The 17597-nt window shown below is 43.7% G+C and overlaps 1 pseudogene; it reads right to left on the reverse strand.

Annotated features, from left to right (window-relative positions):
* Positions 1–17332: 17332 nt before the first annotated feature.
* LOC102856403 overlaps positions 17333–17597 on the reverse strand; it is a 704-nt pseudogene continuing 439 nt past the window's right edge.

Below are 17597 nucleotides of genomic sequence, written 5' to 3' on the forward strand. Positions count from 1 at the left end.
GCTTCTTTCAGTCACTCCTGCCTGTGACCTGTCCAGGTGTGACCTACCTGTTGCCTAGTCTCTGGAGCCCTCAGGAGGGTGAGAGAAGTCTGCGAAGGAAGGAGCCAGGTCTCTTACCAACAATTGGATCCCAGGAGCTCTGCTTCTGTCTGCTCAAAGCTCAGAGTGTCCACCTCTGTTTTCTTTACATCAGGTTACATTTTCTCTCAGATGCCATTCTTGTTAAGATTTGCACTCACAGTGGCTCCATGCACACAGAGTGGAACTGCTTCACCAGGCGTTCAGATTGAACTTTTAGAAGCAAAACGCCAGGATTTTTCTTCTGAGAGCACCTCCAGGTGAGTTTGAACCACCAATCTTGTGGCTAGTAGTCAAACACATAAACATTGGTGTGAGGACCTTATGTGTGTGCTTAGCTGGAAGGGTTTGGTGTGGTTATTTCAGAGCTGATGAAGATCCCATCGAGAACTAGCCCCCTACTCAGGGGAGCTGGTCTCTGGAGAAGTTTTCCAGAGCTACCCTTTCTGTCACTTCCTGCATGGAGGGCCTGAGCTCTCTCCATAGACCAGAGCTGTACTGCAGGGAGGGGCTGGGGTCCAAAAGACTGAGGTTCAAATCTTGGTTCCTCCACTCACTAACAGAGAGCTCTTAAGCAAGTTGTTGCTTCTCTATGCCTCAGGTTCCCCATTTTTAAAATGGGATTACTAGTAGTGTGAGACTCAGTGAGCTGATACATAGAAACCCTTAGCATGGGGCTCAGCTTCTGTTAAGTCCTGACACTTAAAAAATATTCATAAATGCTGACTCAATAAGCAGCAGTGATTACTACTATTATTAATATTACTTTGATTTCTCAATAAAAGGCCAATCAATTCAGTTGTTGTTATTATTAAACTCTGGTGACATAATCTGTGCTGGTAATCCAAAGGTGGCATTCTTTGGTGGCTCAAATCCACCAGTGGCTCCTTGGAGAAAGATAGACAATCTCTTCCCGTGTGATTGACAGCCTCCCCAAAACCTGCTGGAGGGTCAGCTGTGAGTCATTTCTGACTTGACGGCAACACATGAGGGAGATTATTATTATTATTATTATTATTATTATTATTATTATTACCCTGGACGTGCTCTCCAAGTTGTGCCAAGAAATCTGGAGAACAACCACTTGGCCAACTGACTGGAAGAGATCTATATTTGTTCCCATCCTAAAGAAAGGTGACCCAACAGAGTGTGGAAACTATAGAACAATCTCATTGATTTCACGTGCAAGCAAGATTTTACTGAAGATTATCCAAAAACGACGGGAATAGCACATCAGCAGAGAACTGCCAGAGGTCCAGGCTGGGTTTAGAAGGGGTCGTGGTACTAGGGACATTGTAGCTGATGTTAAATGGATCTTAGCTGAAAGCAGGGAATACCAGAGGAATGTATATCTGTGTTCATTGACTGTGCAAAGGCATTTGACTGTGTGGATCATAACAAAGTGTGGCTGACTCTGAGAAGAATGGGAATCCCAGAACACTTGATCATTCTAATGTGAAACCTATACTTGGACCAGGAGGCAGTCATCAGAACAGAGCAAGGGAACACTGCATGGTTCAAAATTGGGAAGGGCATATGCCAGGGATGCGTCCTATCTCCATACCTTTTCAACCTGTATGCAGAACAGAGTATCCAGGAGACTGGGCTCTATGAGGAGAAATGTGGCATCAAGATTGGTGAAAGACCTATTAACAATCTGCATTTTGCAGATAACACAACCCTGCTTGCTGAAACTGAGGAGGACCTGAAGCACTTGCTGCAGAGTGTCAAGGACTGAAGCCTCTAATATGGATTGAGGCTCAATGTCAAGAAGACAAAGATTCCACCACTGGACCAATTGGCAGCATCAGGATGGATTCACCATCAGATTCACCAGAGATTGAGATTGTTCACAGCTTTAGTATGCTTGGCTCCACAGTCAACACTGCTTGGCACCAGTAGCCAGGAAATTAAAAGGCATATTGCCATGGGAAAGTCTGCTGTTAGGGACCTCTCCAAAGTACTGAAGAGCAATGGTGTCTCTCTGGAGACTAAGGTGAATCTGATACAGGCCTTGGTCTTTGCAATCACTTGTTATGCATCAGAGAGTTGTACAATGACCAAGGAGGATAGCAGAAGAATTGATGCCTTTGAGCTGTGGTGCTGGAGAAGAGTATTGAGAGTACCATGGACTGCCAGGAAAACAAACAGATTCATCCTGGAAAGGGTTAAACCTGGCTGCTCCTTGGAGGCAAGGATTCTGAGGCTCCGTCTAACATACTTTGGACATGTTGCAGGGAGAGACGGGTCCTTGGAGAAGGACATCATGCTTGAGAGGATAGAGGGACAGCACAGGAGAGGAAGGCCCTCTATGAGGTGGATTCATTCAATGACTGGGGTAATTGGGATGGGAGTATAAGAGACAGTGTGATTGGTACAGGACAGATCAGAGTTTAGGGCTGTTGTACATAGGGTCGCTATGAGTCGCAAGTGACTCGACGGTACATAACAACATTATTATTATTATTATTATTATTATTATTATTATTATTACATTTCTTGGTAGTACAAATGGCTAAAGTTGTTCTTATGAACTGAAAGGTTGGGAGTTTGAATTTATGATGAGGTGCCTCAATAGAAAGGTCTGATAATCTACCTCCAGAAAAATAGGCATTAAAAAGCCCCATGAGAAGCCCAGAGCTACTCTGACACACTTGAGGTATCACACGTTGGAGTCAACTCCATGGTAACCATATGTAGAGGTGGTGGTGTGTTATTATTCACTAAATATCTTGGGAAACATCAGTGGCTACTGTGGTTATCATTACCACCCCCAGCTTAAGCTCTCTCAGATACGGGGGACATGGGCATAATGACTTTACTCTGTCATTGATTTTGTCCAGCACTCACAGAAACTTACACAAGCCTAGGAGAGTCTGTGTGTGGAAGTTTAATCGCATGGGGTAATCATGAATCTAAGGAGGCTTTGGGGTCAGAAGGCCTAGGCAACAGCTGGGCTCAAAGACAGGCTAGTTTCTTTACTGTATTTCATTCACTGTCCAGCAGGGTCAGGGGTGTGCAATAATTCTCAAACTCCCTTCTCCAAGAAATATCTCCATCCAAGGAAGCGACTCTTTAGGGAAAGCAGGTGACTAGCTAAGGCCTAGTGTGATGTCTGCCCTGCCCGCTAACGCTATAGCAGGATGATCTAGAATATTCCAGGCACTACCACCCCCATGGAACCTTTGACATCTCCTATCTCCCCCATGGAACCTTTGACATCTCCCATCTCTTTCCTTTTCTGTCTAGTGAAATCCTGTTCATTCTTTATATCTCAACTCAAACTTGGCTTCCTCTGAGAAGCTTGACTTGACCTTGCAGGCAGAATGGAGAGATACCTTAGCCCCCACCTATCTGTTCTTCTGTTCAAGTCCTTGTTGCTACAACCCAACCTTCTATGACTTACCTCTTCCTCCTGTTGCTGTTAGTACCACTGAATGAGTTCAATTCATAGGGACCTAATCCTGATCCGCCCTCAGAACTGCTGCTGTGCATTGAGCCCATTGTTGAAGCCACTGTGTCTAATCATTTCATTAAGAGATTTCCTCTTTTGTGCTGCCTTTTTACAGACTATACCAAGATTACATCTTTCTATTGGCACTGATTTCTCCTGATAATATGCCCAAAATATACGAAATAAAGGCTCACCATCCTTGCTTCTAAGTAACATTCCAAAGAAGGGACTCCAAGATAAGCATTGCTCCAAGATAAGTTTGTTCTTTCAGCAGCCTATCGGCTCATTCAGTATTCTTCACCAATACTGCTACAGTCTATACAGTCTTAAAAATATCTCTTCCTTATTAGGTGGGAACTTTAAAAGCCACGGCCATGGGTTTGAGTCTGGTTTGGGACTTTGAGTGGAGGAATGAACACTTCCCTTAGTAGCTTCAGCAAATCGAATATGCACTTTGATTTCTCTCATCTGTAAAATAGAGATAATAATAATAACATCCTAGACTTGGGGTATGAGGATTAAATGACTAATTCGTGTGTGCTGCAGAGCCTCCTTTGATGTGGATCTGCTAAGCCGTTATGATTGTTACTTTTACTATGTGGCTGGGTAGGACCATGCATAGAAAGTGTGTAGAATGCTAATGCTGAGACTGGTTAGTTTGGGGCTTAAATTGAGCTGGCCCAGAGGTAGAAAACAGGGATTTCATAAGCATCAAGAAAGAAGAACCAGAAAATGCAGCACAACCTTTGGATGTGAGATTCAAGCAAGATCTAGAAACAAAGAGATGACACAAAAGTAGTGGTACCATCCTCAGGAGAGATGGTGGAGACTCTAACATTGGTTTGAACAGAGCTGTGGGTTCTTGATGCAGAGTGAGAAAGGTGAGGACTTGCTGGTGACATGGGTCCTTTTGGCATTTGCTGGGGAAGTTGGGTTCTTCTGACTGACAGAGCTAGCAGGAAGCTTCTTTAGGCCTGGGCTTGCTGGCAGAGTGGGAGGGGTACATAATTGACATCCCTAAGAGAACTTCATAATTGGCAGAGGTGATGGGCCCTAGACCAAGAGTCACAAAAGCCAGTCTGTGAACCATTCTAAGAAAATTGTTAAGACTGAAACTGTATTGTGAGTGTTCCTGTATCTTGTATTGTAACAAATTGTGCAAAGAGCTGGAGTTGGAAAAGAAAAAAAAAAGATTAACTCATTTTAGCATTTCTTAAGCTGAAGGAACTGAAGAACAAATTCAAGCCTTGAGTGGCAATAATCTTTAAAGATGCTATGGGCAGATTATTGAATGACCCAGGAAGCAAGAAGGTGGAAGGAGTCACTGTACAAAAAAGAAATGGCCGACACAGAAGAATGTCATGAAGAGGCAATGGTGATAAAGGAGGAAGTTCAGGCTGCTCTGAAGGAATTGGCAAAAATCATGGTCCTGGGAATTGATGGCAGACTAATTGATATATTTCAACAAACAGATGCTGTCCTGGATGTGCTCACCAGGTTGTGCCATGAAATCTGGAACACAGCTGTCTGGCCACCTGAATGGAAGAGATCCATACTGATTCCCATTCCAAAAAAATGGTAATCCTACAGAGTGTGAGAATTATTGAATAATATCATTAATATCACATACAATTTGCTTAAGGTTGTCCAAAAATGACTGGAACAGCACATATACGGAGAGCTGTCAGAATGCAGGCTGGATTTAGAAGAGGCTGTGACACTAGGGACATTATAGCCAGATGGATCTTAGCAGAAAGCAGAGGGTACAACAGGAATGTCTGTGCTTTATTGACTATGCAAAAGCATTTGGGTGAATCACACCAAATTGTGGCTAACCTTGAGAAAAATAGGGATCCCACAACACTTAATTGTGCTTGAAACCTATAAGTGGACTAGGAGGCAATCATCAGAACAGAGCAAGGGAACACTGCATGGTTCAGAATCAGGAAATGTGTGTGTCACAGATGCATTCTGTCTTCATACCTTTTCAATCTATATCCGGAACAGATCATCCAGGAGGCTGGACTCTATGAGGAAGAATGTGGCATCAGGATTGAAGGAAGAGTCACAACAACCTACAATATGCAGATGGCACAACCCTGCTTGCTGAAACTGAGGAGGACCTGAGGCATTTGTGGCAGAAGATCAAGGACTGCAGACTTCAATAGAGATTGAAACCCAACATCAAGAAAACAAAAATTTGCACCATTGGGCTAGTTGGTAGCATCACAATAGACAGAGAAGAGATTGAGACTGGTAACAGCTTCAGTGTGCTTGGTTCCACTATCAGCACTCTTGGTACCAGCAGCCAGGAAATCAAAAGATGGGTTGCATTGGGAAAATCCATTGTCAGAGACCTCTCCAGCATACCGAAGAGCAATGCTATCAGCCTAGAGACTAAGGTGTGCCTGGTCTTTTCAATTATTTGCCATACAACAGAAAGCTGGACAATCACTAAGGATGAGAGACAAAGAATCAATGCCTTGGAGTTGCAGTGCTAGAGAGGAGTAATGAACATATCATGGACTGCTAAGTGATCAAACAGGTAGATCTCGGAGAGGGTCAAATCAAGCTGCTCCATGGAGGCAAAGAACTTGAAGCTCCATATCACCTTTTAGGCATGTGTGCAAGGAGGGACCAGTCCTTGGAGAAGGACATCATGCTTAGAAGAGTGGAGGGACAGTGCAAAAGAAGACCCTGGATAAAATGGATTAATTCAGTTACTGGGGTAATGGGAGTAGCTGTGTCAGAGATAGTGAGGCTTGCTCAGGAAAGGGCAGGGTTCAGAGCTGTTGTACCCAGGGTCACTATGAGTCTCAGGCAACTTGATGACACATAACAACAACAACTTCCTTAATGAGCACCATGGTCATGTGTATTGCCTATGAGTTTTGTATAGTTACAAGGAAAAACAATCCCAGTAAATAAGTGATGAGTGCTATGACAGTTGATGTTAGAATTGTTAAAAGAAGTTATGACTCATAGGAAGCATGTCTGACCTCATAGGAATCAGCTTTGTGCTGTTGATAAGGATTCTTCCTCCTTGTGAGTTTAATGGAAGTCGAATATTGCTGCCTGTTGTTAGCCACAGCCTCTACATCTTCTAAAGCACTCGTTGTTGTTGTTATGTGCCGTCGAATCACCTGCGACTCATAGTGACTCTATGTACATCAGCTCTAAACCCTGCTCTATTCTGTGGCAATCTCACTGTCTCTGACACACCTATCCAATTACCCTAGTCACTGAAACAATCCACCTCATAGAGGATCTTCCTCTCCTGCATTGTTCCTCCACCCTGCCAAGCATGACGTCCCTCTCCAAGGACTGGTCCCTCCTTGCAACATGTACACAGTATGTCAGACAAAGCATCAGAATCCTTACTTCCAAGGAGCAGCCTGGTTTAACCCTCTCTAGGACGAACTTGTTCATTTTATTAGTTCATTTTATTTTATTATTCAATACTCTTCTCCAATGCCATAGCTCAAAGGCATCAATTCTCCTTCTATCCTCCCTAGTCATCATCCAGCTCTATGATGCATAGCAAGTGATTGCAAAGACCATCGTCTGTATCAGGCACACCCTAGTCTCTGGGCTTATATCATTGCTCTTCAGTACTTTAGAGAGGTCTCTAACAGCAGACTTTCCTCATCGCAATACATCTTTTAATTTCCTGGCTGCTGGTGTCAAGAATGTTGATTGTCGAGCCAAGCAAACTAAAGCTGTGAACAATCTCAATCTCTTCACCATCTATCATGATGCTGCCAATTGGTCCAGTGGTGAGGATCTTTGTTAGTTGGCAGAAAAATGGACAATCTCCTACCATGTGAAAACTCACTAGAGGGTCAGCTATGAGTAGGTTCTGACTCAATGGCATAGAACAACAAAAATAACAACAACAACAACAACAACAACAATACTTAGTTAAGTACCTGGTATGTAACAAACACTCAGTAAATGTTAGTTCTTATTACTGTCTTGGCATAATCAGAGTGTGGCATTTGATGTGTGGATCATAATAAATTATGACTAATATATAAAAGAATGAGAATCACAGAACATTAACCTGCGCTTATGTAAAGCTTATACATATGAGTTTGAGCTGTAGTGCTGGAGAAGAGTATTGAATATGTGATGGACTGCTAGAAAAATAAACAGGTTCATCCTGGAGAGGGTTAAACCAGGCTTCCCCTTGGAGGCAAGGGTTCTGAAGCTTCATCTGACATATTTTGGACATGTTGCAAGGCAGGACCAGTCCTTGGAGAGGGATGTCACGCTTGGGAGGGTGGAGGGGTAGCACAAGAGAGGAAGACCCTCAATTAGGTGGATTGATTCAGTGACTGGGGTCATGGGGGTGAGTGTGTCAGAGACAAGATTGGCACAGGATAGAGCAGGGTTTAGGGCTGTAGTACATAGGGTCACTATGAGTTGCAAGCAACTAGATGGCACAAAACAACAACAACAACAACAACAACAACAACAACAACATATGTACGTCAAGAAGCAGTTACCCAGATAGAACTAGAAGGCACTATATGGTTTGAAATTAGGAAAGGTGTGCGTCAGGGATTGATCTCCTTACATACTTAATTTGTAAGCTGAGAAAAACATAGGGGGAGCCAGATTATATGAAGAAAAATATGGCATCAGAATTGAAGGAAGACTCATCAGCAACCTGTGTTAATCCAACCTTGCTTACAGAAAGTGAAGAAGACTTGAAACACTTGTTATATAAGATCAAAAACAAGTTCAATATTTGTTACACCTGAGCATCAACAAAACAAAACTTTTCACCACTGGATCAATAGACAACATCATGATAGATAGAGAAAAGATTGAAGTTGTCAACAGTTTCATTTTACTTGCATCCACAATCAATATCATGATAGAAGCATCCAAGATATCAAAAGATGTGTTGCACTGATGAAATCTGCTGTCAGAGACCTCTCCAAAGCTCTAAGAAGCAAAGATGTTAGCTTAAAGACTAAGATTCACCTGCTCTAAGTCATGGCCTTTTCAGTTACTTTCCATGCATCTGTAAGTTGGACAATCAATAAGGATGACTTTAAACTATAGTGTAAGTAAAGAATATTGAATATCCCTTCAATGGACTGTCAAAGAACAAATAAATCCACCTTGATGGAAGTACAACAGGAGTTCTCTTTACAGGCAAAGGTGGTGAACCCTCCTCTCACTTACTTCAGGCATTACTTTCAAAAGGAACAAACCCTTGGAGACAGACATCCTGCTGGGAAAAGTAGAGAGTCAGCAAAAGAGAGGAAGACCTTCAATGAGGTGGATTGAACCAGTGACACCACAAAGGACATGAGCATGGCAGGAATGATGAGAATGGCATAGGATTAGGCAAGGTTCAGATCTGTTGTTCATAGAGCTGCTGTGAGTCATAGTCAACCCAACAGCATCTCCAACAACAGCATTAATATTGCCATTATCCCTGTTGTTCAAGACCCAAAGTGTGAAGCTTAGCACACAGTGCTTCACTCCCCTCGCCCTGGAGGACATGGCGTTCCCGGCCCTGATGTCTCCCCAGGACAGTACCACCATACCTGTGACACCTCCCTCTCCATCACCTGTACTTCCCTACCCTGGTCAGAGTCCACTGCTCACAGCGAGGTGTTCCACACAGCTCAGCTCAGCTCAGTGTCCCTAACACAGTCAATTGGGAATTTGTTTTATTTCTATGCCTGCCATTCCATCTCCCCTCAAAAAAAGCAATTAAATGCGTGTTTACCTGAGTGGGCGGCTGTAATCTGCCGTTTGCCCATCTTAGCCTGTGGAGCTGCCCCACTTCCTGCCCGCTTTGCTTAGGCTAGGCCCAGAGATTTGCATAATCACTAAAAATGGAACTCAGAAGGAGGAGGTGTTGGTGACAGGCCACCAAACTGTGATCAGAGCCTTCAGGACCTGGATGAGCCTAGGAGGATGGAAGTGGGTGTCCTTCATGTGCAGGAGTTCTTGAACGATCTGCTCCTGTCTGTCCCTACTGAGTTGATTACCTTTATCGACAGAGTCAGGTGTGTGCTGAGAGGTCAGTTCAAGGCTCTGACAGCCCAGAGTGACTGCTGATCATACTTTTCCATGAACAAAGTCTACAGTGGCTCCTCAGGTCTGTAGCCACCATGCTTCCTTCCCATCTCATCCTGGCAATCTCCTCCCATGAGTCTGAAAAGCCACTGGAGAGTCAGCTATGGTTTGACTTTGACTTGATGGTAAACAACAACAACAACAACAACAACAACAAGGAATCAATATGGCAAAAACAAACGTGCTTAAGAGTTCACTTCTTGGCTGTGCTCCTGCCTCTATTACCCTGAAAGAAGCACTTGGCTCAGGTGGTTTCTTTGGGACAGGATTTCAGGAATCACAGGAAGGGAGTGAGGAGTGTGATCCAGGGAACAGGAAAGGCCAACAAAGCGGATGTTGAAGAGTGAGCTGTGATGCAGAAAAGAGGGCTCTGCTACCTTTGGGCTTTGTCTCTCAGGGAGACTGAGTAGAACACATCTCAGCACTGAATATGGAGGAAGCTGGTGTGTTTATCCTCTAGTATATTCCTGCATTAATTATTGCTGTTAGTTGTCTTTGGCTTTAAGCTACCAACATGTCTAGGTGGTATAGCACTGGTCTGTGCATTGGTAACTCGTGGTTGCTGTGATGCTAATAAACATTGTGACACTGATGTGCCAAATGTGATAATGGTTACCCATGGTGGACAGTGTTTGGTGGAGCTTCCTGATTAAAACAAGCTTGGAAGCAGGAGTGGTATCCACTTCCGTAATGACTTGCCTCTGGAAACTCTATGAACAGTGCTCAGGCCTTTCATTCACAGGATTGCTATAAGTCATCTATAACTCGATGGCACCTAACACAACAGTTGCCTTTGAGTTTCCTTTGACTTATGAGGAGCTCTGGCAGCCTAGTGGCTAAAGAATTTCACTGTCAACTCAAAGGCAGGCAGTTCAAATCCACCAGCTGCTCTCCCAGAGATAAATGAGCAATCACCCCCCATGTGGTTTACAGCCTCCGAAAACCCTCTGGAGGGTCATTTATGAGTCAGTCTTGTCTTGGCAGCAATGACTTGAGTCACGGTGTCTATACATCTAACAGAATAAGATGCTGCTGGTTTTTAGCATCTTCATGACAGTGTGTGTGACTGCACTGTTGTAACCTGGGTGCTCACCTTACAACACTATGCCAGGCTAAGCTCTATTGTGGTCTGTATGGTTTCCACTGGCTAATTTATTTAAGTCTCGCCTCCTTAGCTGAGCCTGCTGGTATTTGAAGTACCAGGTGCAGCGCTTCCAGCATCATGGCAGCACCCAACACAACCCAGAGTGACAAGTGGACAGATGTCAGTAGCCCCCAGAAATCTTCATCTCCTTGTATCCCTGCCTTTGTGGAGATTCCTCAAAAAAAAGGACTCTAAGTTGGGCCATGTGATTTGCTTTGGCCAATGAGACATTAGAAAAAGTGATACAACAGAAACTCAACAAACACTTACACTCTAAAACTTGTCTTGAGGAACTCTACTGCCACCATGTAAGATGTCTGGATTATTTCTCTAAAGTGGTCAGACAGAGGAGAACTGGGGACCATCGGTACCAGGCAAGCTTCCAGATGACTACAACTGCATGGGTGGCCCCCAGCAAGACCAGCAGAAGAACCTTCCAGCTGAGCCCAGTCCAATTAATACTATTATGGGGAAACAAATCATTCTAGGGCCAACCCCCCAAATTGTGCAGTATTTTCAATCACTTAAGATGCTACCAAGGCAAAGGTCATATAGCCCTGGTTTGTCCACTTACCATACAGTGATAACTTGCAGTTGCTGTAAGGCTGAACACTGTGACACTGATGTGTCAAATGTGTTAATGGTTGGTTACCCAATGCGGACATTGTGGGTGGAGCTCCTCGATTAAAACAAGCTTGGAAGCAGGCGTGGCATCCACTTCCATAATAGCTTGCCTCCGGAAACCCTACGAACCTGGAGAGAGGATGAAAGACACACAAGGGTTGAGGAAGCTCCTTCATAGGGTCGCTATGAGTCGCCTGCGACTCGATGGCACTTAACAACAACAACAAGAAGATGCATGTGGAAGTTAGGCTATGAATAAGGGAGGCTGGCACCTTTGAACTGGGGTGCTAGTGAAGACCATTGAACATACCATGAGCTGCCAAAAGGACAGGAAATACTCCTTAGAGATGAGGATGGTGAGACCTTATCTCATATCGTCTGAGGATACTACCAGCAGGGGCCAGGCCCTGGAGAAAGACATCATGCTGGGAAAAGTAGAGGGTCAGGGAAGAAGAGCATGACCAAAGAAATGGACGGTGGCACTAGGGTCGAGCACACAGCAGTGAATGTGAGGATGGTCCAGGACCAGACAGTCTGTTTCATTCTGTTGCACAAGGGGACACTTTGACCCGGGGACCACTCAATGGCACCTAACAACAACTAGTGTGTCATAGTATAGTTGTGCTAATAGAGTAGGGGACTTGGAATTGGGAAGGGAATGTTCCAGGATTGTAGTCTCTCTCCATACCTTATTCAATCTGTATGCTGAACAGATTATGCGAGAAGCTGGACTCTGGGAGGAAGAATGTGACATCAGGATTGGAGGAAGACTCATCAATAACCTGTGTTGTGCAGACAACACAACCTTGCTTGCTGAAAGGGAGGAGGGCTTGAAACACTTGTTGCAGAAGATCAGGGAATACAGATTTCAGTATGGATTGTATCTCAATGTCAGGAAAACAATGATTCTTACCACTGGACCAATAGGCAGCATCATGATGAATGGAAAAGAGATTGACATTGTCAACAGCTTCATCTTGCTTGGATCCACAATTAACACCCTTGGTGCCACTGGTCAGGAAATAAGGAGACACATTGCACTGGGAAAATCTGCAGTTAAGGACATTTCCAAATTATTGAGGAGTAGTGATGTCAGTTTGAAGACTAAGATGTAACTGATTCATTCCATGGTCTTTCCGATTACTATCTCTGCATCTGGGACCCGGACAATGAATAAGGATAACAGAAAAAGAATTGATGCCTTTGAGCTGTGGTGTTGGAGAAGAGCACTGAACATCCCATGGATGGCCAAGAGAGAACCGACAGATATGGCTTGGAGAGGGTGCAGGCAGAGTGCTCTTTAGAGGCAAGAATGATGAGACTTCATGTCACATACTTTGGATATATTTCTAGGATATGCTATTGCTTGGAGAAGGACATGATGCTGGGAGGGGTGGAGGGTCGGCGAAGGAGAGGAAGACTCTCAACCAGGTGGACTGACAAAATGACTGCTGCAATGGGCTCTTGTGTGTCAGCAAGTGTGAAAATGGTGCAGGACAGAACAGAATTCGTAGAGTAGCTGTGAGTCATATTCAACTTGACGGCACCTAAGAACAACAACAATTGAACATTGGTGGTTCAAATTCACCCAAAGGTGTAATGGAAGAAAGGCCTGGTGATCCACTTCCAAAAAATTAGCCATGAAAAATCTTATCCCCTTACAAAAAAAGAAAAGAGAAACCTACAGAGCGCATTTCTAATCTGACAGGCCTGGGGTAACCATAAGTGTGCTGTGACTTGACAGCAACTGTTTTATGTTTGCTTGTTTTTAATTAGAAAATTTGTATATCCATCAAATTCCTGCTCTTCATTGTTTCAGGTTGCTCCTGGCTGTCAACCCCTAGACATTTCAGGTCTGCTCTGCACACAGACTCCTGTGGCCATGAAAACCTCAGACAGGAGGATGAACCTTGTCTGGATTATGGGAACTGTGCCCTGGAGCTGCAGGCGATTTCCAGGTAGGCCGAATGATAGAGATGGAGCACTGATAGTATCTACTGCAATACGACAGTCACTTGGCTTTAAAAATGTCAGAGAAGCTCCACCAGGGGAGGGTCAGGCACTCCCACAACCTAGAACAGTGCCTGGTACATAGTAGGTCTTCTCGAAATAATACTAAACACATGAATAAGGATGAGGTGCCCTTCAATTGGAAACTGAGAGATGGGCAGAAATTAACCATTTGAAAAGGAGAACCTAGAGAAAAATAAAGAAAATAGTTACATTTCTTTCTATTGTACTTCAAAGATACAGTTGTGGGGTTTTGTTTGTTTATTCTGACAAATGGAAAGTTTGTGCCAACCTTGTATATCACAGCAAATGTATCAGCTCCATTTTGCCCAACAGCATGTACTCACTTTGTTACATTTCGGTAATACACTATTTCAGGCTTTTCATAATGCTATTATTATATGCTTGGCATTGTTGACAGCTAGTATGCAGCACAGCATGTTTTGCTGCTGACTGAAAGATTCCTGGCTCAAATGTACCGACTGCTCCCAAAAAGAAAGATGGACAGTCTCTTGTAGATTTACAGCTTCTTGTAGAAGCTATAAATCCTGAAGATTTACAGCTTCAGATGTCCAATGGAGGGTCACAATGAGTCAGAATGGGCAGTAAATATTACACACTTCGGATTAGACTGCTGCTATTAGGTACTGTTAACCCTAACGCATCGTGGCCGTATATCTAACAGATGGAAATCTTTTCCCATAACGAGTCATCCTTACGATCTCTGCCACCTCAGAGGCCACCCCTACATTCACTATCAAACCATGTCACTGAGAGTCATCTTCTTGCCCTGACACTCTAGTTTTCTCAGCCTGCTATCTCTCTCCAAGGACTGCCTCCAACCCCTAGTAAGGTGCTCACTGTTTGTGAGCTAAAGTTTCACCATATTTGCTTTTAAAGAACATCCTGGTTGCACATCTTCAAAGATAGATTGTTCTTTGGCAGTCCATGTGATAATCCTTGGGCTTCTTTATTCATTTTCCAACTTGCAGATACATGGGAGACAACTGAAAATATGATAACTTGGACCAGGCATATCTTTGTCTTTAAACTGATACCTGTGCTCTTTAGCACTTTAGAGAAATCCTTGACAGCACATTTTCCTAATGCAACCTGTCTTTTGATTTCTTGACAACTGATGCTATAGATATTGAATGTAGTAGATCCAAGTAAAATGAAATCCTTGACATCAATCCTTTCTCCATCTGTCATGATGTTGCCTATTGTGTGAGGATTTTTTTCCCCTTGATGTTGAGATATAAGTCATATTGAAGGTTGTAGTCTTTGACCTTCTTCAATAAACACTTCAAGTCTTCTTTATTTTCTGCAAGCAAGGTGATGTCATCTTCATAATGCAGGGTGTTAAGCCTTCCTCCAATCTTGATGTCACATTCTTCTTTATATAGTCCAGCTTCTCAAATGATTTGCTGAATATATAGATTGAAAAGGTATGGGGAAAGGGTACAACCCTGACACACACGTCTCCTGATTTGAAACCATGCCATCTTCCCTTTTTCTGTTCAGATGCTCGCTTCTTGGTCTATGTGATTGTTTCACATGAACACAACATTGTTGCTTGATAGTGACAGGAGCCCAGAAAGAACCCTCCAGTCTAATCTGTGCTTGTAACTTCTCTTCTGTTTGAAAGTCTGCCTCCCCACTTTATCCTTAAAGATTATCTTCACTGGGAAGACTTTCCTATCACCTAAACCCAGAAAACACTGGGGGTTGGCTGGCTCTTAGTTCTAGGGTGCTACAAAATTACAACACATTAGAGAAAAACTGACTTGTCAGCGATTTCACATTGACTGACTTACAGTCAACACTCATCAAAGCTGCAGTCAAGAAACCAAATGCTTCATTCTGCAAACCTGCATTCAAGGACCTCTGTAAAGAACAAAAGAACAATGATGCCAGTTTTAAGATCTAGGGTGTGCCTGATCCAGGTGATAGTATTTTTGAATTGTCTCATATACATATGGGACTTGGACAATAATTAAAGGAGATTGAAGAGGAACTGGGTTTGAATTTTGTTGGTGAGTATTGATATCCAGGGGATTGCTGAAAGAACAAACATATCTGTGTTGGAGGAAATGCAGCCAGAATGCTCCTTAATGGCAAAGATGGTGAGAATTTGTCTCTCATATTTTGGATGTGGTATCAGGAGGGGCCTCACAGCAACCACAAGTGACCGCGGGACGGCAACTGGTACACCAGAGCTATACAATCTAGAGGAAAGTCTGAACAAAAACAATGAAAGACTGGCTGGAGGGCCACAAACTAAAAGTCACCCACCTTTGTCTTGGTCACATCGTTTTCTCTTCACTGGGCCAGCTGATCAATCTCTCTCTCTCTCTCTCTCTCTCTCTCTCTCTCTCTCTCTCTGTAGATGTTATTGTTGTTAAATGCCATCGAGTTGCAGGCGACTCATAGCGACCCTATGAAGGAGAGTCCTTGACGCTTGGGTGCCTTTCATCCTCTCTCCAGGTTCACAGGGTTTCCGGAGGCAAGCTATTACAGAAGTGGATGCCACTCCTCCTTCCACGCTTGTTTAATCGATGTGTCAAATGCGTTAATAGTTGGCTACCCAATACGGACTGAGAGTGGGGTGGAGCTCCTCGATTAAACAAGCACTTAACAACAACAACAACATCAGGAGGGGCCAGTCCTCGGAAAAGGATATCATGGTCAGAAAATTAGAGAGTCAGTGAAGGGGAGGAAGACCTTCAGTCCAATGGATGGGCACAGTGGCTGTAACAAAGGGTTCCACAGGAGCAGCTGCGGTGTAGACAGCCAAGGCTGGGCTGAGCTCTGCTCTGCTATAGGCAGCATCCCTACTAGTTGGAGCAGTTTCAGCAGCAACTGGCAACAATATTGTTTCTTCTCTTTTCTCCCTCTTCCCCCCATCCCCTACTATTCTTTTCTTCTTTATTTCCTCTTGTACTCACTGAATCTGTCACCCAGGTCATTCACCTGCAATATAGACCTAATGGCAAAAAGCTGCAATCATAAAGGCACATGGTTCAAATCCACCAGCTCCTCCATGGGAGAAAGACAGGAATTCTCCTCCAGTGTGATTAAACTGCCTCTGGATATCTGTCAGTGTCAGTTATGAGTCAGTCCTGACTTAACAGCGCACAACAGCAGCAACCATTCAAAGAGATAGCATGTGAAAGGTGAGAGAACATACTATTTGGCTTCTGATGGGTCTGAGTTTGAATCAAGCTCAGCCACTTACAAGTTGTGTGATCTATATTGTCAAGTCTCATTTTCCTCACTATAAATTGATGACTATTCAGAGGTTGTAAAGAACATGTGGGGTGATTTTTCCCCTTGAGTGGATCAAAACCTCCTGCCTATGGGTATCTAGTGCAACTCTTAGCCCATTAGACCATTGAAAGCCTTCTATTACATAATACAATATGTTGTTGTTGTTACTATGTGCCGTTGAGTAGCCTGTGACTCGTAACGACCCTATGTACAACAACCTAAACCCTTCTCTGTCCTGTGCCAATCTCACTGTCTCCGACACCCCCACCCTGATTCAGTCACTGAATCAATCCACCTCATAGAGGGTCTTCCCCTCCTATGCCGTCCCTCCACCCTCCCAAGCATGATGCCCCTCTCCAAGGACTGGTCCCTCCTTGCAATATGTCCAAAGGATGTCAGACAAAGCCTCAGAATCCTTGCCTCCAAGGAGCAGCCTGGTTTAACTCTCTCCAGGATGAACCTGTTTATATTCTTTTTTTTTTATTTTAAGGTCAGTTTATTAAGTTCAATGATGAAAGCTATCAGCATATTCTCCTGAAAATTCTTTTTTCTTAGGAAAAAAAAAGGAAGGAAAATGCAAACCTCTCAGCACAGCCACAGATGCTGTGGCAGTCACTCCACTGCACAGATGGGGACAGTCCATTAGTCGGTCAAGTCACTCTCGGGTCGGCAGGATTGTAGTCTGGATCATCCTCGTCATCCTCCAGCTCCAAGTTATCCATTTCTTGGAACAAAGACTCACCAACTTCCACGTTATTTCCAGCATCCTCCAAGAACTGTATATCAGACGTTATCAAGATTATGATCTGTTTCAAATAGCTGTTTCCCTGTTAACTTATTTTTTCCTGCTTGTTCCTCTTCTTTCATCCGTTTCTTTTTAATTTCCAAGAGTTCTGCATCAAACTTGGCTTTCCA

This window comes from Elephantulus edwardii, unplaced genomic scaffold (assembly GCF_000299155.1).
Source record: "Elephantulus edwardii isolate Elephantulus edwardi_28Jun2011 unplaced genomic scaffold, EleEdw1.0 scaffold00028, whole genome shotgun sequence".
Taxonomy (NCBI): domain Eukaryota; kingdom Metazoa; phylum Chordata; class Mammalia; order Macroscelidea; family Macroscelididae; genus Elephantulus; species Elephantulus edwardii.